The sequence below is a fragment of the Crocuta crocuta genome, unplaced genomic scaffold (genome assembly GCF_008692635.1).
Source record: "Crocuta crocuta isolate KB4526 unplaced genomic scaffold, BGI_CrCroc_1.0 scaffold271, whole genome shotgun sequence".
NCBI lineage: Eukaryota > Metazoa > Chordata > Mammalia > Carnivora > Hyaenidae > Crocuta > Crocuta crocuta.
In genome coordinates, this window is record NW_027527824.1 from 5785365 (window position 1) to 5812438 (window position 27074).

The window sequence follows — 27074 nt, forward strand, 5'->3', positions numbered from 1 at the left end:
CATGAACTCTGAGATCGTGACTGAGCCAAAGTCAGATGCTCAGCTGACTGAGCCACCCAGGTGCCCCGAGGGAGGCACTTTTAAAGGCAGAAGAGCCTATTAAGTTCATTCACCTGTGAGGATTCCTTTCAAATTGAACAAGCAGTTAGTTTTTTGAATGTTTGCTTGTGGGGTGAGAACTCATTGCTATGCCAGTGAGAAAATTCTAGACTGTGTGACTCCTGGGTTTCTCTGCAACAAATTAATGAACACAGCTTTGGAGAATTAAGGGGTCTCAGCTGCGGGCATTTGATTTCTTTCCTGGGCTCTTTCCCTTTGGTTTTATTCCTATGGCTCTCAGGCTATCTTTAAGTCTGGATCTTTCTAGAAGGGATGCTTCGGGTGTCTGTCCCTGGGGGCCACCACAGCAGCCCTAGACAGGTGGTGCTGGTGTGAATCATTTCTTCAGGACCTCATCATCTCCAAGAATTCACAAAAGCTCGTTTCTCTAGGTTCTACAAGTTGAGAAACTGACCTCCAATGGAGGCTAGACCATCAAGATAATGTCCTGCGGGCCATTTAGTTCCTTTACTTGATAAAATGTTCCACAGAAGAGTTTCTCAACCTCGGCACCTGTGACATTTTGGTCTGGATAATCCTTTGTTGGGGGAGCCTGTCCTATGCACCATAGGATGTTTAGTGGCACCCTGGTTCTACCCGCTAGATGCCAGTGGCACCCCACCGCTGCCAGTGTGACAACTGAAAAATGTCACCAGACATCGCCACGTATACCATGGGTGAGAACCATTGCTCTGTGTAGTGGGTTTCTTTCCAGTTTCTCCAGAGCAACTGCTTTGGTGGATTCCAAGGAGTGAGGAATTTCTTGTCTCTGGATGTGCTAGGATGTATCTGGATGCTGAGGTGAGTGGCAGGAGGAACATTCACATAAAAAAAAAAGTTTATTTATTTATTTTTGAGAGGCAGAGCGAGAGAGAAGCTGACAGCGCAGAGCCTGAGGCGGGGCTTGATCTCACAAACCGCGAGATCATGGCCTGAGCTGAAATCAGGAGTCAGATCCTCAACCAGCTGAGCCATCCAGGCGCCCTGGAACATTCATTTGTAAACTCCTTCATGTATGTCATACATAGAGTGTAAATCAGGGCACGGGGTTAGAGTCAGACCTGAATTCAAATCCTGCCNCCGAGGGAGGCACTTTTAAAGGCAGAAGAGCCTATTAAGTTCATTCACCTGTGAGGATTCCTTTCAAATTGAACAAGCAGTTAGTTTTTTGAATGTTTGCTTGTGGGGTGAGAACTCATTGCTATGCCAGTGAGAAAATTCTAGACTGTGTGACTCCTGGGTTTCTCTGCAACAAATTAATGAACACAGCTTTGGAGAATTAAGGGGTCTCAGCTGCGGGCATTTGATTTCTTTCCTGGGCTCTTTCCCTTTGGTTTTATTCCTATGGCTCTCAGGCTATCTTTAAGTCTGGATCTTTCTAGAAGGGATGCTTCGGGTGTCTGTCCCTGGGGGCCACCACAGCAGCCCTAGACAGGTGGTGCTGGTGTGAATCATTTCTTCAGGACCTCATCATCTCCAAGAATTCACAAAAGCTCGTTTCTCTAGGTTCTACAAGTTGAGAAACTGACCTCCAATGGAGGCTAGACCATCAAGATAATGTCCTGCGGGCCATTTAGTTCCTTTACTTGATAAAATGTTCCACAGAAGAGTTTCTCAACCTCGGCACCTGTGACATTTTGGTCTGGATAATCCTTTGTTGGGGGAGCCTGTCCTATGCACCATAGGATGTTTAGTGGCACCCTGGTTCTACCCGCTAGATGCCAGTGGCACCCCACCGCTGCCAGTGTGACAACTGAAAAATGTCACCAGACATCGCCACGTATACCATGGGTGAGAACCATTGCTCTGTGTAGTGGGTTTCTTTCCAGTTTCTCCAGAGCAACTGCTTTGGTGGATTCCAAGGAGTGAGGAATTTCTTGTCTCTGGATGTGCTAGGATGTATCTGGATGCTGAGGTGAGTGGCAGGAGGAACATTCACATAAAAAAAAAAGTTTATTTATTTATTTTTGAGAGGCAGAGCGAGAGAGAAGCTGACAGCGCAGAGCCTGAGGCGGGGCTTGATCTCACAAACCGCGAGATCATGGCCTGAGCTGAAATCAGGAGTCAGATCCTCAACCAGCTGAGCCATCCAGGCGCCCTGGAACATTCATTTGTAAACTCCTTCATGTATGTCATACATAGAGTGTAAATCAGGGCACGGGGTTAGAGTCAGACCTGAATTCAAATCCTGCCTCTCCCACTTACCAGCTAAGTGCGCTTCGGCGGGTTAGGTAGCCTCTGGTAGCTTTGGCTCCCTCATCCGTAGGGTGGAAATAATCAGTGCAAAGATGAAATGCAATGTTGGGAGTGAGGTGCTTGTAAAACACACATTAAACGTGGGAATTAGATCCTAAAGACGAGCGGTACTTGGTTGTTCCCTGGGACAAGATGAGCTTGTGCCCCAAGCCCCTGGCCCGGTGTGGTCTGGAGCCCTGTTCCGGAAGGCTTGCCGGGGTGGAGGCGGGGTGGGTGCTGTGCGCTCACTCACGCTTGCCTTCAGCTATGAACATGTCTTTTTAGACATATGTTTTCTGTTCTGCTCCATGGGCGACAATCTCAGTTCTTCCCTGGATTTCTAGCAAAACCAGAAAGAAGACACAAGTAAAAAGTAAAACCCTCCGTCGCAAAAAAACATTCGTATGGTCAGTTTACTGAGAATGAGGGACCACGCTGGACCCCTCACTACATACCCGACTGAATGTGTGCATTGACATTCCCATCCTTTAAAGCGGCCTTGGTGACCTTGCGTTCGCGGTCTCTTCCCCAGCCTGTGCCTCGGAGGGGAAGGGCCGTTTCTCAGAGTCCCCTTGCGCTCTTCCTCACCGTTCACGCTCCTCCCTGTGTCTCTCTGTCTTCTTCTCACTCTTAGGGTCTTGGCTCACATGTGACCTTCGTGGAGAAGTCCTCCCTGGCATCATCTGATACAGTGTCTCCCCTCTCCCACTGGCTACTTCCTCTTGCTTTCTCTTCTTTCTAACATTTACAACCACAGAAGCCAGTGGCTCATTGCCCATCACCTCGCGCCAGAATGTAAGCACCATGGGGGCAGGGCGTCCTGTCTATGCAGCACTCTTGTCCAGATCTGACCTGAGCTGTCTTCCCGGGGCAGAGTTAGGTCTGTATACGGCATCATGCCCTCCCCTTCCCTTGCTCCGTGTTGGGTTATTTGCCAACGTAACTTCCTCTTTGATTCCTCCTTTCTGACCCTAAGCCTTCTGTAAAGTGTGCTACATGCACAGCCTTCGGTAGATGGCGCTTTGAGGAGCAAAAAGATGGGGGTGCTGTCAGGTGGGCTACGTGGTACAGAAAAGGAGCAACATATAAAGCCCAGAGCAGGGCGCCAGAGGTCTGACGCCAGCAGAAGAAAGAGTGCAGATCTGGAGGTAATACTGGGAATCATAAGTCCTGCTCCAGAGTCCTGGGAGGTGTGGTGAGTGTCCTGGGTNCTAGGGTGACCCCGGACAGCTGGATACTTTAGGGGCATTTAAGAAGCTGACATACAAGTGTCATTTCTCCCTTAAGAAGATGTTCAGGACCAAGGACACATTGCAGGAATCCCGGAGGGAGGGATATAAGATGGTTGATTCTGATAATTTCAGAACTGGGCCCATAGGGTCCTGGCTTCTGGTGGTTCTCAGTCTGGAAGATTCTGAGGCTGGCCAGTGTGAAGGAGGAGGAGTAGTGAGGAGGAGAGCTTTATCTAGGGGTGCCACCAGGTGGCGCCCTAAGCCAAGTACTGGAAGACTCAGCGATCAAAGTGGGAGGTTCCCCTCCAGGCTACTTCCCAGGAAATGACTCACCGCGAGGATTGAGGACTGCGTTTGTTGGGTGTTCTTCGCTAGTTCAGTGGGGTGAGACCAGGGAGACTGTATGATCTCATTCTCTCTGAGGTGGTGGGTGCAGTTGGGGTAGTCTTCTTGACTCATTCTCTTATTCTACATTCATCAACGTTCTAACAAGTGTCTGTAAGGCCCAAGACATCGCATCTGGTCCAGAGGGACATTGCAAGCATTTCCTCAAAGACACCCCTGTCCTGTTCCTTTGAGTTGCGCAGTGTAGTGGAGGATGGGAGTGAGGGCCAGGGATGGGTGTGTGAGCATGGAAAACGGGGGGGTCTGGGGGCCACCGGGGAGAATACCCCAGCCCCGCCCGCAGTTCTATCTTATATTCTCCCTCCTCTGGGACTGGGCGCCCTTTATCAACTGTACCACGTCTGGCATTTATTATAAACTACCCTAGTGTCTGATAAGCTTTCTCTAAGTACATATCTTATCTCTCCAACCAGCAGAATGGTGAAACACTCTAGGTCAGGGATTACACCTCATTCATTGCTATTATCTCAACAGCCCCTACTCCAGCCACTTCTCTCCCAGCTTCTAGTACAGTGACGAGAACACGGGCATGTTCAAGGTCTGCTGCTGCAGGAAAATCTGTGTGCATCTGCACTGAAGCACTAGGAATGTGGCAGAGGCCCTGCCTGGTAAGCCCTGAAGTCACTGCTATTAATAAAGATGTCAAAGGTCACTGAGTCAAGGAGGTGCCTGGGCCAAATATGGATTGAGCATAGCAACCGTGTCTCAGGAAGCAGGTAGCAAAGCGAGGCCTCTCCACCAGGCCATCACCACCCTCATTATCATTCCTGTATCTCCATAGTTCAGAGGAATATGGATTACATTTATCATAACAGCGTGGGCCCCACACTTAGCTCCTACTGGTTTGAAACTTCCTGGTGGTATAAAGATATGGGTCACTGTTGCTCCTTGGGCATGATAATAGGTAATGATATTCATTATTCATTCGTGCGCGCGTTCGCCCATTTGTTGAGCACCTACTGTGTGCCAGATGCTGTGCTGAGTAGTGAGATGCAATAGTGAGCTGCAGCAGACATGGCCCCAGCCTCACTCAGTTTAAAATCTCAACAGCCATCGATCAGGTTATCGCACAAATATGAGCTTGCTGTTGTGCAAAGTGCTACAGAAGGGAGGTACGTGGTGATGCAAAAGCTTGTGTTAGAAGAATTCAGCCCCTCCGTCAACCCACAGAGGCAGGAAGCCGGCATGGGAACACTCTGGACGAAGCTAGAGGGGGCTTCCACTGAGACCACCTGCTTCCACGCCCACTTCCGGTCCCTCGGTGGCTAACTGACTGGCTGCATGTATTTGAATTGGGGAGACATCGTGTCCTGAGACACAGCTAGAAACAAAAGCTCTACCACATTATGGGTTTGATCAAGTAGCTAGAAGCCCAGTAAGTTGGTTGCCCAGGAGTCACTGGTTACCGATTCTATCATTTTAAGTGGAAAGAGCTACTGAAAATAGGGAGATGAACATTTTAAGTAGAATGACCAACTCAGCTTGGTTTACCCAGGACTTTCCCAGTTTGGGCACTGAAAGTCCCCTGTGCTGGGACTCTTCTGGCTTTAGAACTGAAAATCCTGCATCCAGGGAAACCCCTGAGTCAGAGGAATTCCTGTTCTAGCCTCTGCTCAACTCTCCTTCTCAACTTCCTCTTCTATAAGATGAAGTTGGACTAGAATAGGGGATCTCAGGCCTGGATGCCAATTAAAATTACCTGGGGTGCCTGGCTGGCCCTGTCGGTTAAGCTTCTGACTTGGGCTCAGTTCTCATGGTTAGTGGGTTGGATTCCCGCATCAGGCTCCATGCTGACAGTATGAAGTCAGCTTGGGATTCTCTCTCTCCTTCTCTCTCTGCCTCTCCCCTGCAAGCATGCTCGCGCGTGCTCTCTCTCTCAAAAATAAATTAAATTAAAATAAAAAGACTTAAAAAGACTACCAAGGAAGCACTCTGGAATGACCAATGCCCAGGCTTCACTTCCAGGGATTTGTTTGGGTGAGACCTACATACCAGCGATGCTGGTAGGAGACCAAGATTGAGAGCCATTGCTGTAGGTAATCTCAAGTCTCTTCTGTGCTCTGATTCTCATCTATGGTGAGCTGCTCATACCTGGACCCACTTATTAGTTATCCCCAAGCTCCAAGCTCTGACCTGTGTTGCTCTCATTGTTCCTGTCAGTGACAGAAGGGTGCCTTTCTCTTCTCTCTCCCTCTTTCTGTCCTTTACTGCTCTCTTGGTCTTTCTACCTCTGGCTGCCTGGGTTCCTAACTGATTCCATCCAGACATACCCACTAGGCCTGGATTCAGTCAATGGTATCCCTTCCGCTGTCTTGGCCATTCCCTTCCCCAGCCTCTCTCACTTTTCACCAGAGAAGCTGAAAGAGATCTCTACGTCCAGAGGGTTGACTGAGTTTTTGACAAAGCTGCTAAGATAATTCAATGGGTAAAAGATAATCTTTTCAACAAAGGACACTGGAACAATTGGATATCCACAATGGAAAAAAAATGGACCTTGACCTCACACCATATACAAACATTAACCCGGAATGTTAATGTTTGTCTAAATGTATAAGCTAAAAGTGTAAAAATGTCCAAATGTATAAGCTAAAACTGTAAAAATGCTAGAGGAAAATAGAGAAATCGCTTGAGTCAGGCAAAGATTAAAAAAATTTTTTCTAAATGTTTATTTATATTTGAGAGACAGAGAGAGATGGCATGAACAGGGGAGGGGCAGAGAGAGAGGGAGACACAGAATCCGAAGCAGGCTCCAGGCTCCGAGCTGTCAGCACAGAGCCCGCGGGGCTCGAACCCATGAACTGCGAGATCATGACCTGAGCTGAAGCAGACACTTAACCGACTGAGTCACCCAGGCACCCCAAGATATTTTGATAAATAATGCAAAACACAAACCATAAAGGAAAAATTGATATACTGAATTTCATAAAAAATAAAAACTGCTCTCTATTTATTTAAAAACTTTTTTTAATGTTTTATTTATTTCTGAGAGAGAGAGAGAGAGAGAGAGAGAGAGAGCATGAGCAGGGGAGGATCAGAGAGAGGGAGATACAGAATCTGAAGCAGGCTCCAGGCTCTGAGCTGTCAGCACAGAGCCTGACGCGCAGCTTGAACCCACGAACCTGTGAGATCATGACCTGAGCCGAAGTCGGATGCTTAACCAAATGAGCCACCCAGGTGCCCCTAAAAACTACTCTTTAAAAGACACTGTTAAGAAAATGAAAAGATGAACCACAGATTGGAAAAAACACTTGAAAACATATATCCAGAGTGTACAAAATGTATTCAGACTCTACAGAAAACTCTTCCAGCTCAATAATGAAGAAACGAACAACTTGATAAAAGCAGGAGCGGGAAACAAAAAGATTCAAACACACACTTTAGCAAAGAACACACGGAAACGCCAATCAGCGCATGCAAAGATGCTCAACATCATTAGATATTAGAGAGAAATGCACCTTGAAACCACCTTGAAGTACTACTGCGCAGCCACTAGTATCGCTGAATTAAAAGCAGGCTGACAATACCAAGTGTGGTTAAGGACGCAGAACAACTGGAATTCTCATACATTCCCAGTGGGAATGCAAAGCAGCAACATCTCTTGGGAAAACAGCTGAGCCTTTTTTATGAATTTAAGCATAAACTTCCCGTGTGACCCCGCGATTCTACTCCTAGATACTTATTCAAGAGACATGAAAACACGTCCATACAATGATGTTCCTGAATACTCAGAGATGCTTTGTTCCTAAGAGCCAGTAAAAACAATCCAAATGTCGGTCAACTGGTAAAGGGACAAGTTGTGGTGTATCCATATAATGGAATACCACTAGCAATAAAAACGGAATAAGCTATTGTCATGTGCCGGCATTGAATAATCTCAAGAACATCATTCCAAGTGAAAGAAGTCACAACTAAGTAGTACATATTTAAGATTACATTTATGTGACATTCGGGAAGGGCACAAAAAAATGAATCTGTGTTGCCAGGGGCCTGGATGTGGACAGAGGATTGATTGAAAAAAGCACTAGAAAAACTTGTGGGGAGATGGAAATGTATTCTGATTACAGTGGTGGCTGCACAACTGTAATATTTATGAAAACTCATCAAACTGTATACTTTAGAAAGGTGAAGTTTATTATAAATTATAATTATATTATATATTATTATAAATTATAATTATATAATTATAANTCACTAAATCTGATTTTTTAAAATAAAACATTTTATTTTAAATAAAATGCTGCTTATCCTTTTTTTAAATTTATTTACTTATTTTGAGAGAGATGGAGACAGCGCAAGTGGGGGAAGGGCAGAGAGAGAGGGAGAGAGAGAGAATCCCAAGAAGGCTCTGCGCTGCCAGAGCAGAGCCCGAGGCGAGGCTCGAACCCACAAAGCTGCGAGATCATGATCTGGGCTGAAACCAGGAGTCAGGTGCTAAAATGACTGAGCCACCAGCTGGCCCTAAATCTGATTTTTTAAAAGTGGGGCTCCTGGCTGGCTCGGTCAGTAGAGCTTGAGACTCTTGATCTTGGGGTTGTGAGTTCAAGCCCCATGCTGGATATGGAGTTTACTTCGAAAAATAAAAATAAGCTTAAAAAATGTTTTTTAATGTTTATTTTTTAGAGAGAAAGAGTGCAAGTGGGGGAGGGGCAGAGAGCGAGGGAGACAGAATCCAAAGCAGGCTCCAGACTCCGAGCTGTCAGCACAGAGCCCGACACGGGGCTCAAACTCACAAACTGAGCTGAAGTCAGACACTCAACCGACTGAGCCACCCAGGCGCCCCCCCAAAATAAAAATAAATGTAAAAAGAATCAGATCATGCTACTACCCTCCCCCCACCACTTACTTTAAAGGACACAATGGCTTTTCACTGCACATAGAATGAAATTCAGATCCCTGCCTGTTATGCGTAGGGCCCCAGGACCCCTCTTTGTCCTTGCTCATTCTACTGCCGCCATGATGCTCTCTTTTTGGTTCCTCAAACTCACTGAGCTCTTCCCTCTAACTAGAACACTGCCTCCATTTTGCCTGACTGGCGCTTATCATCCGGGGCCTTCCCTGATGTTCTATCCAGAGCAACTCCCTCATTCTGTCCTCTTTCATTGGTTTTCTTTCCATTGCTGTGTGGGATGATTTTATGTCCTTACTTTGACTTGCTTGCTGCCTGTCTTCCTTATTTCCATTTGAGCTCCGTGAGGAGAGGAATCACTCAGTCTTGTTCACTAGAACTTGATCAGGTTTTTTCACCAGGTTTGTTCAGAGTACCCAGCACCCAGGGACTCCTGGGTGACTTACTCGGTTAAGCGTCCGACTTTGGCTCAGATCATAATCTCAGTTTGTGAGTTCAAGCCCCGCATTGAGCTCTGTGCTGATGGCTTGGAACCTGGAGCCTGCTTCGGATTCTGTGTCTCCCTCTCTCTCTCTGTCCCACCCCCACTCACGCTCTGTCTTTCTCTCTCAAAAATAAACAAACATTTGGGGCGCCTGGGTGGCTCAGTTGGTTAGGCGTCCAACTTCGGCTCAGGTCACGATCTCATGGTTCATGGGTTCGAGCCCCGTGTCAGGCTCTGTGCTGACAGCCAGCTCAGAGCTGGAGCCTACTTCAGATTCTGTGTCTCCTTCTCTCTCTGACCCTCCCCTGCTCGTGCTGTGTGTGTGTCTCTCTCCCAGAAATGAATAAAACATTTTTAAAAAATAAACATTAAAAAATTTAAAAAAAAAAAAATAAAAGAATACCCTGCACCCAGCCTGAGCCTGGCACAGGGGAGGCCTTCAAAATTTTTTTGTGGAAAAGTTGCATAAACAGTTAAACACGGAGTTATATGCTCTCGCAATTCCACTCCTGGGTATATGCCCAAGAGAACTGAAAGTGTGTGTCCACACAAACACGTGTATATAAATGTTCACAGTAGCATTATTCATAACAGCCAAAAAGTGGAAATAACCTAAATGCCCATCAATTGCCAAATAGGTCGATTAGTGTGGTATAATCCTACAAAGGAGTATTACTCCTCAATGAAAAGGAATGAAGTTTTTTAAAAAGAATTTTTAAAGTTTATTTATTTATTTATCGAAAGAGGAAGAGAGAGAGAGAGAACACGAGTGAGTGGGGGAGGGGCAGAGATAGAGGGCGAGGGAGAGAATCCCAAGCAGGCTCCCCTCTGTCAGAGCAGAGCCTGATGGCAGGGCTCGATCCCATGAACTGTGAAATCATGACCTGAGCGGAAATCAAGAGTTGGACACTTAAATGACTGAGCCACCAAGCCGCCCCTGAAGAGTTTAATTTTAAGTAATCTCTATACCCCACACGGGGCTCAAACTCACAATGCCAAGATCAAGAGTCGCAAGCTCTACTGACTGAGCCAGCCGGGCGCCCCAGGAATGAAGTATTGATACAAGCTACAGTAGGAATGAGTTTTGAGAATATCATGATGAGTGAAAGAAGCCGGTCACAAAAGGCCACATACTGTGGGATTCCATTTATAGGAGATGCCCAGAATAGACAGATCTATCAAGACCGAAAGATTAGTGGTTGCCTATGGCTGAGGGAGGGAGGTTGGGGAGAAATGGAGGTTGCCACGAATGAGCAGGGTGTTTCTTTTTGGGGTGAGAAAAAGGTCCTAAAATTGATGGTGGTAATGGTGCCTAACCGAATATACCAAATGGCAATAAGTTGTACACTTCTAAGTGGGTGAATTGTATGGAATGTGAATTCTATCTCAATAAAATGGTTATATTGTGTGTGTGTCTATATAGGTGTATGTGTAATGAAAGAATGAGTTTGCTCCTTCTTACCACGTCCTGGACGACAAATCAAGGAAGACATGTCCCATGATATGGTCTCTGAGCCCGTGCATCTGGACCGAACTCCGCTCTATTTTGGAAATGCACAGTTGATGCAGGCAACTCACACCGTCTGTGCCCATGTCCTGTCCTCCTTTGGGCTCCTAGTCCCATGGAGGCCTCACAGGGGTATTTTTAGGAGACCTCATGGGAATAGTGTCCCGGAGGGCCCAGAAGGGGCTCGTGGTAATCTTCTCTCCAGCTCTCTGCAGCTAGAGCAAAGCATTCGCTTAGTCACCTGGGCTCTGTCACCCCACCCGGGTAATTACCCCTCGTTAGCCCCTCTGAATGTGTCATCTGCACATGTGGATAATTAAACTGAACTTGGGGCTGATGACTGGAGCTGCATTGCATCACACCGGCCTTGGCCCCAGTGCAGACTCGGAGAACTAGATCTTCCGGACACCTGGGGTGAGTGGAAAGCCAGGGCACTGGGAGGAGGGGGCGGTGGCTGCATGGGAGGGCTCCCCGGTCTTCCTCACTCCTCACTCCAAATCTGGAACCCAGAGCAGATGGGGCCATCGGGGTTCCAGCCAGGGCTGAGGACAGCTGGCTGGTTAACCTTGTGGTTTGCCTTGAAGTTATCATCTTGGTATACCAGACCTGTGGTTTGGTATCGAACCAAAGATGCCTTGGGCAGCCTTCAGACCCCAGGGTGTGGGCTGAGGCTTGGGAGGGAAGGCCAAATGCAGGAAGCAGGTCTTTCGAATCCTGGCTTCTCAAAGTCTCTGACACCTGCTGGCAGAGTCAAGGATTACCACGGACTCAGAAATTTAAATAAATGATTCAGAAAAGAAGATTTCTAAGGTTCCTTCTAGGTCTGACATTCTGTAAGTCTGAGTGTGAGTATTTACTGAGCACTTAGACTATGCCATGGCTCTACACACATCACCTTGGTTCATACTCCTATGGCCCTACAAGGTGGATCCTTGCCATGGTAATATTTTTTTGTGTGATGGGGATATCAGTGGAAGCAATTCAGGTATTAAGTAATTCCTGATTTGCACATAGTAGAGATTCAATGAAGACTTGTTGACTGACTAACTGGTTGCTTAGATATGTGTTAGACGTGAGGGGAATGCAAAAGAGTTTTTATCAATTAGTGTGCACATATTAAATGCATGTTACGGACAAAGTATTGGCCAGTCTTGTAAGGGAGACCAGACTTTCTTGGATTTCTGGATGTTGGCAATCAGTTCAGATCAAAGTGATACCATCCAAAGTGAATGAAATACGTTGGGAAATAATAAGAAAGATATATCTTCAGTTTTTGACATAGGGCTCCCGAAACCCTTGTAAATAGGGCTGCTAAGAGGGTCTTTTTGTTCCAATCTTTAGTCTTTGACCCTGGTTCCTGACACAGGGCTTCTAAAACCCTTGGGATTTCCTAGATGATAAGAGTGTCTGTTGTTGTCATGAGGCAACTCTCAGTGGGCTCCTGGATAGGAGGAGAAAGACCAGAAAGACGAAACTGTGGTTAGAACCTTGGAACTTACAGCCCTGTCCCCCATTCTCTGGCTGGAAATGGAGATAATAGTTGATCATGCCTATAGGAGGAAGCCTCCATAAAAGTCCCAATAGCATGGGGTTCCGGGACCTTCCAGGTTGGCAAACATATCCACGTACAAGGAGGGTGGATATGAACCCTCACACAGGACACACGGGACAGAAGCTTCTGTGTTTCTGTGCTCAGGACCCTCCTAGACCTCATCCTATGTATCTCTTCATCTGTCGTGCATCTGTATCCTTCTTTGCGTCTAATAAACTGGTAAACATGTTTCCTCGAGTTCTGTGAGCCGCTCTAGCAAATAATTGGATCTAAGGGGAAGGTAGTCATGGGAACCTCCAAAATGCAGTAAGTTGGACCAAAGCTGTGAGTAACATAGAGACCTGCTACTTCCGACTGGCAGCTGAAGTCAGGGGTTGGGGGCAGTCTCGTCGGACTGAGCCCTTCACCTGTGGGATCTGACACTATCTCCAGGTAGAGAGTGTCAGAATGGAGTTAAATTGTAGGGCATCCAGCTGGTGTCAAGAAGTGCTTGCTGTGGGGCTGGGGAACCCCACACGTCTGGTGTCAGAAGAGTTGCGAGTGTGGCTGTAAGGAAGAAATATAAGAGGAGCACAGGTTTTTTCCAACACAGTCATCTTTATCCGGCTAGAGAGCAGCCAGTTTTCAATGCTTGATGTAGACTTTGTAAACATATCGAAAAGCTCCAATATCCAAGACTATTGAAAAAATTGGGATGAAGAGAAAAGTTGTATTGACGCTACCATTTTATTGAGCATGATCTCATTTCGTCCTTATAATTCTGTGGGACAATGAAGGGATATTATAACCCATGGAATGGGTATTCTGCTCTCTTTACAGATGAAGAAACAGATTCCGATAGTAAATTTGTAAGTAATATCAGAATTCCAAACGAGGATGTTATTTTATTTTGGTTTTTTTTTAGCCATAGTTTACTCTACATTCTTAACATGATGTTATATTGCCTTATAGATGAGGGGCTAGCTTAGAACAGAAAACCAACCTCAGAGAAAGTTGGAAACTTATCTGTACAAAGAATTGTCGAGTAGCACTCTCCACGCATCTCTGAGAGCACAGACCTTATTTCAAGCCTCATAAATTTTCTGGAAGACTGGCCACTAATACTTATATGACTGAAGTTGACATTGAATGCGGAGACTGTATAGAGGAGCACGGAGTAGCATTAAAAGCAGTGTCAGAAGGTCAAACAGATTTGGGTTCAAACCTCATTTCCAGCACGTGCTGGCTATGTGATCTTGGGCAAATGATCCATTTTGAGACTTGATTGCTTCCTCATCTGTAAAATGGGAATAAAAATACTATTTAAAAGGTTGGCGTGGCAATTAACACTGCACATAAAGAGGGTTTAATATACATTAGCTGTTCTTTTCCAGTAGCGAAGCCCTAAGGTGAGGAAGGCGAGGACAGAGGGTAAGGTCCGTGAGGACAGGCACAATGTTGAGCTTCTCCTGCTCTGTTTTAGTGGCCTGAGCAGTACTTGGAACATGGTAAGTGCACAGTAAATAATTGTGGATGTATAGAAATTAAGCAAGATTTTAGAGGCTGAGTGAGTGGGCTTTGATGCTAAATAGAAGGGAACCCATCTCAGCAAAATGATCCATGTGTTAACCTTAGCGTCATGTTTTTATGCAAGAAAGGGATGTAGGAGTTATTCTAGTTTTGTGAATCTTTAAACATTGTTTTAAAATGTTTATTTATTTTTGAGAGAGAGTGGGTGGGGGAGGAGCAGAGAGAGAGGGAGACACAGAATCTAAAGCAGACTCCAGGCTCTGAGCTGTCAATACAGAGCCCGACACAGGGCTTGAACTCGCACGCGCTCTCTCTCTCTCAGAAATAAACATTAAAAAAATTTTAAGAATGCAACATAGTAAAGTCCAGTCTGAGAGTCACTTCAGATGCATCCAGGCTCAACCAGGCCACTATGGGGACTTGGAGCTTCTCTGGAGTTTCCTGAGATTGTTAACCTTTTCCTCCTACCTTGGACATCCTAAGGGGCTAGATGAGATAAACAAAGAGAAAGTGTTTTGCAAATATGATTATTCAAAGTCTTAATATCCATGGGCAGAGAAAAAAATCATATTCCTTTATACTAATTTGTTCTAAACTGAGAGTCTTTTGAGAGCCAATAAACCACAATGTTTTCTTTCCAAACATTGAATAACCTATAAGAGAAATGGAATAATGTAGGGGCATGCTCTGATATGTAAAGTGTCTCATGTTAACTAGATTTAAAGTCCGGATGATTTTGTATCTTTTGAAATGATTCACATTTGAAAAGCAAAAAATTCAAAACACTTAACATTTCCCTTTCCCTGAGCAGACAATATAAACGTCTATCTCTTGGTGACAGTTGGCAAAACACAACATGATTAATCTGGGGACCTGCGGGGCTCACCTTCAGTGACTTCATACTTATCATCTGCTCTGATAAAAACACATCTGGAAAAGCTGAAAAAAGTTGAGCCAGGAAAAGAATTGCACCAAAATAAAGTATTTCTTTTAAAATACTCTCGGTGGTAAAGAATATAAAGGTTCTAACAAGGATGCACAGGGTTAACACGTTCAACTTTGTTATTAACACAGCATATTGATATTCAAGAACATTTAAAAGTACAGTGACGCATTGTACCTCTCTATTATAACTGACACTTCACGGTAAAAGCAGAGATGTGGTGGTGGAAAAATGTGGATTCGAGCACTGGTTCTATCCTTGTAAACTGTTAACCCTGGGGAGTTTATTTCTTTGAGTCTTCGCTTCTTTGTTGCAAAAAGAGAGGGTACTATTAACTGCTGTGCCCTTGCGTTCTGAGGACAAAGTGAAATAATGCACGTATGCACAAGTGCTTTGCAAATGTGAGTTTTTATTTCCTGGTGCCTTTGTTATTTTTAACCACGAATATATGTGTCTAGTTTCTACTCAGAATTCTTATGTATTGCCCGTTGCACCTGTTCTTGCTTTCCGTCTGGTTTCTGATCGCTCTTCTGTGTTTCTGGACAATATTTGGGGGTATTTTCTTCCTCCTCACACCGTGACTTTGTTCCTGTCTGATTCTCCAGTTCCCAGCTGTTTGGCAAGGAGCTCCGCATCACCGGCTTACCTTTGCCGGCTTTCTTCTCTTGGGCCGGGTCTCTCTACTTAGAGATTATGAGGCTTGCTCTGAGGGCTTGAAAGAGACCTCAGGTTTGAAAGATGAACCATCTGACTCTGGGGGCCCTGGGAAGAAGTTGTTTAGAAGTATGAGGGCTGCCACAGAAACTCAATCCTGAGTCTGAGCCTGGGGCTTTCTCTGCCGAACTACCAGCGAAGGACCCCTCTGTTTGGGCTTCGGATTCAAAGCGCACATCTTCATGCTCTCCGCACCGGCTCAGAGCACTATTGTTCAACCAAACTTAGAAATTATAATCCTATCATAATGGCTACTATTCATTGGTGGGCACTGTGTACCAGGCCCTGTGCCGACTGTCATTGAATGGACATAAATACTTTATTTGAGAGGAACAATTATCCCCGCTTTATGAATGAGGAAACCGAGGTTCTAAGATAGTAAGTAACTTGCCCAAAGACATAGAGGAAGTGGCTGGAAGAGCAAGGATTCCATAATTATCTGATCGCCAAGTCCATTCTACAAACCACACAATACTCACTGCCCTGAATGTTCCTTTCCTTCCAGGCCTGTCAGGCTCCCCGTGACAGCCTCGGAATGCCAGGCTGTCTTCCCACCTGTCTTTCTAGAACCTTCTGGAATCTCACCTCCTCCTCCGGAAAGCCTTCTCAGACAGATCAGAGGGGAGTAAAGACATTCTTGTCTGAGTGTGGGAGTCTGGTGCTCACATAGTAGGCTTCCTGTTCATCCTCACTTACCCTGTGAATGTTTGACTCCAGCTGTGTGCTCATGGGCTCATGTTTGCCTCTGCTGGGCTTAAGCCCCGCATGTCTGTCAGTCCTGCTGGTCTGTCTGCAGCTGCTTCAGTTCTGGGGAAACGGCAGCAGCCCAGTGGGTAGTTGGCTAGTGTTATCTGAAGGAGGAGCCCGTGTAAATACGGCTCTGGGGCCCTGGCTCTGGGCCCACACTTCAGGAGGCCCCCTGGTATCTGTGGGGCTTGTTTTGGAGAAACGCACGGAGGTGAGGGGACTTGGAGCAAGTGAAGGAAGTGGGCGTGTTCAGGTGGAAGAGTGCAGACTCCCCAGGCTCCCCACACTGCCGCCCTCAAGTGAGAGAGGAGCAGTCAGGAAGCAGTGGGTTTCGACCTTTGCAGGATGTCCCCGTGGAGGGGAACCGGGAACTCCAGAGAAACGGGTGTGGGCGAGTCACGAGCTAGAACAGCTGTGTCCAGTTCTTCTTCGGAAACAGGTGGCACCTAAGTAATACCAGATGGTGGCATTTCCCACCCCTGGGGGCCGTCTGGGACGGCTGGGAAGCCACCAGAGGGCTCGCCTGGGAGGACTCAGCAGCACTGGTCCGGGAGACCCTTGGGGGGCAGGGCCCGACTCCCATCGTCCAGGGCCCACTGCCCACCCTTCATCGGGGTGGGGACCAGCGTGTGCTGAGAGTGCCAGGGATTCTTCGAGAGGCTCCTAAGCTGGTTTGTCCCGTCCGGTCCTGGATTTTTGATGTCGCCATGAGCGCAATGACGATTATAGGGAGAAGCGTGGGGCTTTGTTCCTCTGTCCCGTGCTGGTCCCGAACAGGACACAAAGGGGCAGTCAAGCCCATGGCCGAGAGATGGGCTCCTGGGTTCACCGTTCGAGACTCTCTGAGCTGCAGACCTGTTGGGGGGTCATCAGGGGGTCCTCTGGCCACCTAGGGCTTCCCGCCCATGTTCATTTTCTGGCTTCCCCTCCTGGGTGTGTGTGTCCTTCCTCCCTCTCCTGTCCCCGTCACCCAGATGAGAGGCCCCAAATCTGCTGGAAATAGGGAGCCTCAGAGTTGCCGCACCAACAGAAACCCCCATAAATCTTCCTTCGGGTTGGTTGAGAGGCCAGCTGGGGACCAGGAACTTGGTTTATTCTTATGAGCTGTTTTCTCTTGGCTTAGAAAAAAAAATATCCCCATCCTACTTGGCCTCCCTTTACAAAATCCAGGAACACCATTGACAGGGTGCCTGGTGTGGGTCTGGGGCAGTGTCCGGCTGCTCTGAACTGAGACAGGGCCACCAGACCTAGGGACAGGGTGAGGGTACAGGCTCTGGCTCAGGGGGCTTCTCCCGGTGACTATTCCCTTGAGGGTGGGCTCAGTGTCTCCCTCTGCCCTGCCTGGCCGCTAGGTATGCAGTCTGTGTCTGGCCCCCGTTGGCCGAAGGGAAGCTCCCCTGTTGTGCTCTGAGTGGTGGAGAAGCTCCAAAGTGGGGTGCCAAGGGGGAAGGGTACTCAGGGCTTCCGCGGAGAGAGCTCAGGAGGTGACCCGGGAGTGAGGCCGATAAAGGAGGACTCAGGAAAGAGAAGCATGGGTAACAAGGCGGGAATATAATGGCCAAGAGCCCCTATTTCCATCTGTAGCCCCAGAAAGGAGCACCCAAGGCCTGGATGGTGGCAGCTGAGGCAGCCATGAAATTCGAGAACCGGGACTTGAGCCTCAGGATAGGAGTGAGGTTTCTTCCTCTGGCTGCCTTGAGGCCCATGCGTGTTTGCATGGCTGATGCACGCAAAACTCCACCTCAAATGGAAATGACCAGGAGGCGGGAAATGACCGGGAATGACTGGGCCTGGTGGCTGGCCTGGTCCAGGCCAGCGGGGAGGGAAAAGGTAGGGAAAATGCTCCCCTGGCCCTGGGGTGCCGCTGGTAGCCTCTGGTGCAGGGAGTAGCCACGGGCTGGGGAGCTAGAGGGAGGAGGCAGGGAACGAGGCCGGGTGGGAGAAGGCCAAGGAAAGTGGGTTGTCAGAGGGAGGCAGGGATGGTGTGCACAGGTGTCTCCTTCCTTCCAAGGAGGCAGGAGAGGGCGGAGCCTAGGTTAAGGTCAAGTTCAAGAGGCAAGGTGGGCCTCCAAGGGCAGCGCTGTCGGGAGAAGAGTCCAAGTCTTGTGCCACCCGAGCCCTCTACCCTTTGGAAATAAGAAAATTAGCAGCAAAGAACGTAATCTCTCAGTGTTTCTCCCGCTCCCCAGCCTGCCCCACCTACTGTGTGTTCTCGCAGCTCAGGGTCCCTGCCTCCCTGTTCCTCGCTGGCCCTCGCCCAGGGCTGCCGGGGGCCTGGTGCTGGGCAGTTAATGCCCACTGAGCCGAACTGGTGGCTCGCAGGGATTCCATGTGGGTTGGCTGGTGGCTCGGTCAGCAAGGACTCTGGGACAGGCCACCTCGTGTCTCTGATAAAACAGCAAGAAAGGACACTGACACTTCTTCGGGGCCTTCCGGGTACTGGACGCATCCTCTGGTCTGGTGTGCCATCGTCTCTTTCCGGATGTTCAGTCTGAAGACCTCCGAGGTCTGGAGCTGGCCTTCACCTCCGAGTCAGGGTTTTCACCTGCTCCAATTGGCCCAGAACCCCAAGTCTGAGCTCTTCCCGGGGGCTGCTGGGACCTTCGGGGGACAAGGTGGAAGGCGGCTCAAGGAGGCCAGTGGTCTGGCGACAGGGGGAGCGGGGGGACAGAGTGATGGATACCACGGCCTCGCAACAGCCTCAGGGCTCTCCGGTGGCCAGGGTGGGGGCTGGGCGCTCCCCCGGAGAGAGGGAAGAGGAGGCGCTGAGGACCGCGTCTCCGGGGACCCGATGACCATGCGGTGGTCCCTCTGCTGTGCAGGCCGCTCAGGACAGCAGGAAGGGGACGCGGCCTGCCCCTAAGTTCTGCTCTCTTGGAGAGCCGGGAATGTGACACCGAAAATAACTCAGCGTTGGAGAACCCCCGGGTCCCTGCCTGGGTTCTCTCCTCCGTCTGCCTCGGAAGCCGGCGTCCCTTGAGACCCCTGAAGCTGGAACTGATGGCTTCCATTCTGTGCCAGAAGTTTCTGTTTTCTTGCATGTAAATGGGGAGAACAGTGGTCACTTTCTTTAAGTTTTTGCTCAAGTGTCAGCTCAGTGACGCTCTCCCTGAAATAAGAGGTTGTTCCAAACTGGACCTTTGTTCCCAGCCCTCCCGATCCCCTTCCCTGCTTTGTTTTGTTCCGTGGCCTTCCCTCCCTCCCTCCCTGCCTGCCTCCCTCCCTGCCTGCCTCCCTCCCTGCCTCCCTTCCTTCCCCTTTCTTTCTTTCTTTCTTTCTTTCTTTCTTTCTTTCTTTCTTTCTTTCCTTCCTTCCTTCCTCCTTCCTTCCTTCCTTCCTCCTTCCTTCCTTCCTTCCTCCTTTCATCTCTTTCTTTCTCTCTCTCTCTTTCTTTTTCTTTTTTTAATTTACATCCAAGTTAGTTAGCATTAGTGCAATAATGATTTCAGGAGTAGAACCCAGAGATTCATCCCCTATGTGTAACACCCAGTGCTCATTCCAACAAGTGTCCTCCCTAAGGCCCCTTGCTCATTTAGCCCATCCCCCCACCCACAGCCCCTCCAGTAACCCCAGTGTGTTCTCTGTATTTAAGGGTCTCTATGTTTTGTTCCCCTCCTTGGTTTTATATTATTTTTGCTTCCCTTCCCTTATGGTCATCGGTTTTGTATCTTAGATTCCTCATATGAGTGAGGTTGTGTGATATTTGTCTTTCTCTGACTAATTTTGCTTAGTGTACTACCCTCTAGTTCCATCCACGTGGTTGCAAATGCCAAGATTTCATTCTTTTTGATTGCCGAGTAATACTCCATCGTGTGTGTGTGTGTGCGCGCGCACACACACACACCACATCTTCTTTATCCATTCATCCATCAATGGACATTTGGGTTCTTTCCTTACTTGGCTATTGTCGATAGCGCTGCTATAAACATTGGGGTGCTTGTGCCCCTTTGAAACAGCATACCTGTATCCTTTGGACAAATACCTAGTAGCATTTTTCACTTTCTAATATACTGTTCTATCACCTATCTGTCTGTCTATCCATCTATCGATCTATTATCTATTACCTATCTATCCATCTATCATCTTCCATTATCTATCTTCTATCTATCTATCTATCTATCTATCTATCTATCTATCTATCTATCTATCATCGATCATCTACCTATCATCATCATTTATCTGTCTATTTTGGTCCCCATGCTAGTGTCGTGGTGCAGGGGTACTTGCTGGCTCTGTTCTCTGTGTCCCCAGCACCCAGTGCAGCACCAGGCCCAGAAGAAGCCCTGAAATGTTTGTTGCATGACCGAGGAGAGGACAGGTGAGCAGCACTGTTGTAAAGACGCATTACCCGCATTACTGTACGGAAAGCATTCACTAGGATCCCCAGCACCTTATTGCTGCTGCTGCTGTTTGTTAGATGTGACTTGTGCAGATTCCTCAGCCTCTCTGGCTGTCCCTCCATGTGTAAATTGAGAAGCTCAGATCACTAGATGGTCCCTGGGCTTCCTTCAGTCTGTAAAAAGTCTGCAGATCTAGGAGCTTCGTGCCCCCAAATACTCAGCCACGGAAGTTCTTCCCAAAACTCACCTGAAACTCCTTAGTAGAGCTCTGCTGGCTTTGGGGGTGCTAAGCACCCCTTTGGAGACAGCTCTTTCTCTGAGGATCAGCCTGGGGCACAGCTAGGAGACCGTGAGTCAGTTCACTACTTCTTAGAACGGTTCCCATTCAGATATTTCTATGTTTTATTTTAATTGGCTTTTGACATGTTGTTTCATAACGTTTTATTGTTTTCAATAGAGGCGATTCATTATGTGCATAATTAGAGGCCATTTGATGTTAATTTCTTTGGTAAGAGTTTTCATAGAAAAAAAGTTCAGAAAATGAAAATTTTGCCACACCACGTGCTTTGATTTGGGGCTTTGTTCACATGGTCTTTGGCAGTGAAGGTTGACACTGGGTCCTGCCCTGGGTGGGGCTCCGGTCCCTGGCCTTGGACGTTCCCTATGGGAGCAGGGTCATACCTCAGAGGGCCTGTGAGTATCTGTTTTAGGGGCTCAGGTTGACAAGACCAAGGCCACCTTCCCGGGGCCTGGACCCTTTCTCTCAGAGCCCCCCCTCCGAAAGAAGCCTTCTGCAAACCCTTATTTCCTCATAGCTGACTCTGTGGGGGAAGTTTCAGGGGTAAAGCTAGCCTCACACTCCTGGTATTTGGTATTTGGTATTCGCTGAGTAACTGGGATGGCCTCGGAGGAGGAGAGGAGAGGGACAGGTCCGGCTAGTTCTGGGGTGTTGTTTATACTTGAGATTACCTCACAAGTCCCAACCCGCTTCCCCGCCCCACTGGGTGGGGGCTGGCCCTCAGCCTTCCAGCCCCCTTTTCCCCACATGCCCGGGGACCAACATGGATCTTCCTGCGGCCATCAGCTGAGTCTGGCAGCCTCACCCCTCAGGAGACCATGGAAAGGGACGGCAGCCGGGTGAGTGTTCCTGGGCCTTGGGCCAGAACTTCCCGGTGCTGAGGAAGCAGGGATAGGGCTGGGAGGTAGGTGAGGCACTGTCACCTGTATGCCTCCGGTTTGGGGGAGATCGGGTGTGCCTCTTCTCATTTGAAGCTACTTGGGATTGAGCCTGCTTGGCCTCCTTTTATCCTGGTTTCTAAGAGGGGCCCCTGGGAGGAGTGGATAGGATTTGGGATCTGCTCAGCACCACAGGGCTGTGCCTGAAGTTTGGGCTCCTCTTCTGTGGCCTGGGAGCACCCTGGCCGGGGCATTAAAGCTGTTAGATCATCACTTTTGCTGGTTTGAGAAGTCACTGAACCTTGGCATTCTAATGGGCTTTGGGGTTATCCTGGCCAAGCCCCTCACTAGACTCCTAGGCCACCCTAGAACAAGTGATTTCAATGAATATTTTTTTATACATTTTTAAAAAATGTTTTATTTATTTCTAGGAGAGAGAGAGAGAGAGACAGCGTGAGCAGGGGAGGGTCAGAGAGGGGGAGTCACAGACTCTGAAACAGGCTCCAGGCTCTGAGCTGTCAGCACAGAGCCCGACATGGGGCTCGAACCCACGAACCGCGAGATCATGACCTAAGCGAAAGTCAGAGGCTCAACCGACTAAGCCACCCAGGCGCCCCTTTGAATATTTAGTATCTTCAAGGAGATTTGTCAATATCCTGTAGTTACTTTCAGGCTTCATAATATTCATGCTTGGAAAGGGCTTCCTTACGTCTAACTATTTCTTTCTGCTACAACTCCAGCTCCTTACCTCTTCTTCTGTTCTTGTTGGTGGTAGAGAGCAGCTAGAGCGTCCTCTGTGGAAAAGCCAGTTATGTACACATGAAGGCGTCCAAAGATTTTGTTCAACTGTGCCTCAGCTTTCTTTTCTCGAGGGACATTCGTCTTGTGCTCTAATTTCTCCTTAGGTCTTGCTTTCTACACCTCTCCACCTTTTTTGGCTCTTTACCGACGTAGTAGAATCGGAGACTCTGGGAAGGATGGGGCAGCTCTGGATTTGAGAAGGATCAGCTCAGCCTATGTTCTGGCTTATCGCTGACTTGTGGTTCGTTCTGAACCCAAGCTCTGTTTCTGCAACTTTTACCGTCACCGTTTTCCCCATTCTTCCAGCCCCCTCTTGAATTTTCTTTCCCAGGCTTCCCTCTGGACCTCTGTACTGTTCTCCCTGGTTCCTGTCTCTACCTCGACAAGGTCATTTGGTCCCAGGCCTCTGGGCTCATTGGAACCTCTTGTGAGCAGTAAGGGCAATGCATGGGGCAGAATGGAGTTTTGTCTGAGGTGTGGGGAAGGTGAACCCTCAGTTACAGCCATAGGGCATGTTTGTTGGTGACTTTCTGAAGGCCTGCATTTGATGATCCCTAAACACAGAGGACGAGAAGGGCTGCTTTGTCTGAACGATGGTAGGGCCAGTCCCTGGGCAGGGTGATAGAGGTGACATCTGCTTATAATGCTCATCTTTCCAGAGTTAGGGGCCAACATAGAAGGTCACCGGAGGGCTGCAGTGGCGGGGGCAGACTTTTCATTCCCAATGGAAGAGGTGTTAAGTGGTATGGTAGCTGCCACGTTCATTCTGGGAGACTGTCCTAACGTACTTTGGAATGAAAGCATTGGACCACTATTCCCTTATTTAAAGTGCTTAAATTCACCTCCTTGTTTAGGGTAGAAACTCCAAGATAGTGGGCTTGAAGTGGGGGTGCGGGGGAGAGCTGCCCGGGTCTCTTAATCTTACCTGCAGCAGATTTCTTCAGATCAATTAGTTGAATAGGAGCAGACTGGGAGAAACTGGTTGTCTAAGTCCGTGCGTTCTCTCTGAGGGCTTCATCGCAGGGAGATGGACATGGTGCTTTTTGCCCTTCGGCTCCTTAAAGTAGTGAGGAAGCGGGTGGCCAATGGACATGAGCCTGATGAAGTTCCTGTGCGTGTTGGTTGAGTCTTCAGGGGGACCTTGGACAGGAGGTGGAGAAGGCTCGCAGCTTCTCTGTCTTCAGAGGAGACTGCATGGTGTGGACAGAAGACTGACCCATGTTTTGGTGGAGAATCACTTAACCTTTTTGTACCTCAGTTTCTTTGTCTGTAAAATGGAATAAAGATAGATTCTACTTCGAGGAGCTTTAGAATAATGACTTTCACCTATAAGGCTCTTTCTAAATAGCACCTGGCAGAGAGAGAGATTGAGATTCATAGAGTGTTCAGATTATCTTCCTCCATCATCTCCTAGGGGCTAGTCCTGACTCCCCTAACAATGTGGACAAATATCTCTTTCCCGTGCCTCAGTTTTCCCACCTACCAAAGAAGAGGGTTGGACAGAGTTCTTCCTCCCTCCCCCTGGCCCCTTTCCGGTTCCATGACAGTCTCTGGAATTATACAGAATGGGGTCAGAGGTATACACACTGGATATGTGCATTTGTTCTTCAGCAGTAGTGTGTGTTTGTGTTTTTTTTTTTTTAATCCAAAAGGCATCACCTTCTTAATGCTTACAGAAGTGCCATGCTTATTATAGAAAGACTAGATGGACCTGCTGATAAAGCAATAAGACATTGTAGATGGGTCTTCTTAAAATAGACCAGGTTCTCAATCAGTCCAAGACCACAAATGCCGTGGACTTGAGAGCAGCTGGTGGTCCCAGGTCTAGTCCAGGATGAGGCACCCTCCCCTCAGGGGGCTGGGCAGGCTCCCAAGATGGAAGACCAATAGACTCCGGTCACCATACCTTCAACCCCATAGTGCAGGCTTCCCCAGGACCTTGGCACCTGCTCTTTGCGCCTCCAGGCATGCTGCCCTCACCCGAGACCTCTGCGATCCATGTTACCATTGGTGCTGAGCAGCCTTTCACCTGGCCCATCCGACCTGCTCCCTCCCCGCACCCCACCTTGTCCCTGTGACTTGGCAACTGTGAACGAGCATGTGTGGGAGTGTGTATATGGGGCTCCAGGTGGGGGTGCTGGGCGGGAAGTCCGACTGATGTAACAATGGCCACTTAGCTTAAGTGTCTTGTTTTGGCAAAACAGCTTCCTCTTGGAACAGCAGCGGCGGGTGGACTGTGCCCAGCCAGGCGGCCAGGGTGCTGCGGGGACGGGCAAGGGAAGCCAGCTCGGGGACCCAGGGCTTTGCCAGGATCTTGGCGGGACCACGTGGAGTGCGACTTCTCCGATAGGACCATCCGGGGAGCCGCTGTTAAGTACCAGCCCGGAACTGTGTCACCACCCCAGTTGGCCTAGAAGGGACATGGGGGGAAACTGAGGCAGCAAGTCCCTGGGCAATCAAATATTAGTTGCTTGGCAGTCGTGGGCCTTTGATGTTCTTTAAATCCCTTGATGAATGGACAAATGCATGAATGAATAAACTAATGAATGGACAACGAGGTGTTCTGGTTCTGGTCTAACGGGGATCCCTGAGGCTTTTTCACGAGACGTCGTAAATTAGAAGGAACTTTAGTGCTCAGCCAGGCCAGTCATTTTCAAGTTCTTTGTAGCCGCAGCCTCTTTTGTTCAAATGAAATGGTATGTGGAGCGCACTGTACAAATTGCGAAGGGGACCATCTCTGTTTGGAGTGGGGTGAAGGACTCCAAGCCCCTCCCTGCTGTGCAGGTCACCGGGACATTTCCTTGGAACCTCTAATGCCCCGGGAACAGTGCTTGAGAACAGCGGATTGTCCTCTCTTCATCGTATCGGTCGGGGAGCTGAGATTCCAAGACGGATGCCGCTGTCCTTCAGGTCATGCGGGGGTGGGAGCAGAGCAAGACTCCCCTGGGCCTCCCAGGCCTGGGCCAAGGGACGCCTCCACTCAGCTTCTTAGTCTGGAGCTCTGAGGGGAGCCTGTATTTGTGGGATTTCTCTGGGGTGGGGAGAGGGGGCAGAGGGAGGGAGCCCTGTGTACCTGGAGCTACAATGAAGCCTGGATTGAGCAGTAGGGTAGGGAAGAGGCATCATCCACCCCATCCCAGTTCAGTCTAGCTCCTTGGAGACCAGTTCAGTCCAGTCCAGTCCACAGTGGGATGGGTTCAGGCCTCCTGCGCCGTGGCCCAGGGGCTCCCCTGCTCCCAACAGGCAAGGGGGCCTTTTGGGGTCTGCGGAAAGGAGCTTCTGGTTTTTCCTGGTACCTTCTAGTGCCTTCCGTGGGGTCTGGGGCACCTCTCCCTGCCTAGCCCAAGCTGCGGGCCTGCCGATGCCCCCACTCTGAATATCCTTGATACCCACTGGGAGAGAGAAGCTGCCACAAGGGCCTCAGTCTGGTGAGGAGTCCTTCCCCACTGGAGCCTGGTAAGGGGCTGTGGGAGAGCACAGTGATGTGCAGCAGTCGAAGAACAGGACCCAGAAGGTTAGGGTTCGGGTCCCGGTACCGCCTCTGCCTGGCTGTGTGACCTTAGACAAATCACGTTGCCTTTCTGGGCCTTCATCACCTGATCAGGAAGGTGATGCAGGCTGTATGAAGGGATGGCCCAGGGCTGAGGAGGGAGGCCCACCAGCTTGGGCTAGACTAGAACTGGCCCTGAGGGACCTCCCCTTGGGTCACGTAGTCGTGTTATCGTTGCTGTCACCCGGGTGGACGTTCTTCAGGTCTCGCGGGAGCCGTTTGTTAGGCTCTTCTCCCAGCCTGCCCTGGGCTCCGAGCGGCCCATGCTGCTTCTGGCCCAGGGTTCAGGCTGCTTCCTGTGGTTGGAGAACAGTCTCTGAGCAGAGTCCGGAGCTTCCTCCGTAGGGGCAGACGCAAAGCCAACCAATCTGAACTAGGTGCCAGGGGCCCTGGGTCTTAGTGCCTCTTCTGCTGTAAGACATACCTAAGTGAATTTAGGGAGAGCACACAAATGTTTTAGGCCTCTACTTCCTTGACTATAAAATGGGAATAATAATCCTTATGGACTCCTGTTCAGGAAAGTGCTTGGAAAGGATCCCAGAGCTAGAGGGACTGCCCATCTCAGCCCTCTCCCTGGCCCGTCACTCGCTGCCTTCCTGTGGATCCCTGCTCCGCCTGCCTTCCAGCCAGGCCACCTCCTGCCCCCGCATGCCCCCAGGGGTCTTTGTGAGTAGGGACCCCTGGGCGCTGCAGAGACACAGGCAGGTGGTAGCAGTGACTGTCTGGGGTACAGGCCTGGCTGTGCTACCAGGCTCACCGCTGTATTACCGCAGGGACTTATCTCAGAGAGCACCCTGGGGGGGGGGGGGGGGGGGGAGGAGGAGTGGCAGAGAGGGAAGGAGAAATGCACTGTTCCCGCACTTNGACTGGCCATGCTCGGCCAGGGAAGTGGTCCAGAGTCAGCCATGCTCTGGCCTTGCCCTGTCCATCTGGC

General features: G+C 49.0%; 1 protein-coding gene across 1 annotated transcript in view; it reads left to right on the forward strand.

The window, feature by feature from the left end:
* TMPRSS13 (transmembrane serine protease 13) overlaps positions 1 to 27074 on the forward strand; it is a 49386-nt gene that overhangs the window by 882 nt on the left and 21430 nt on the right. The window lies entirely within an intron of this gene.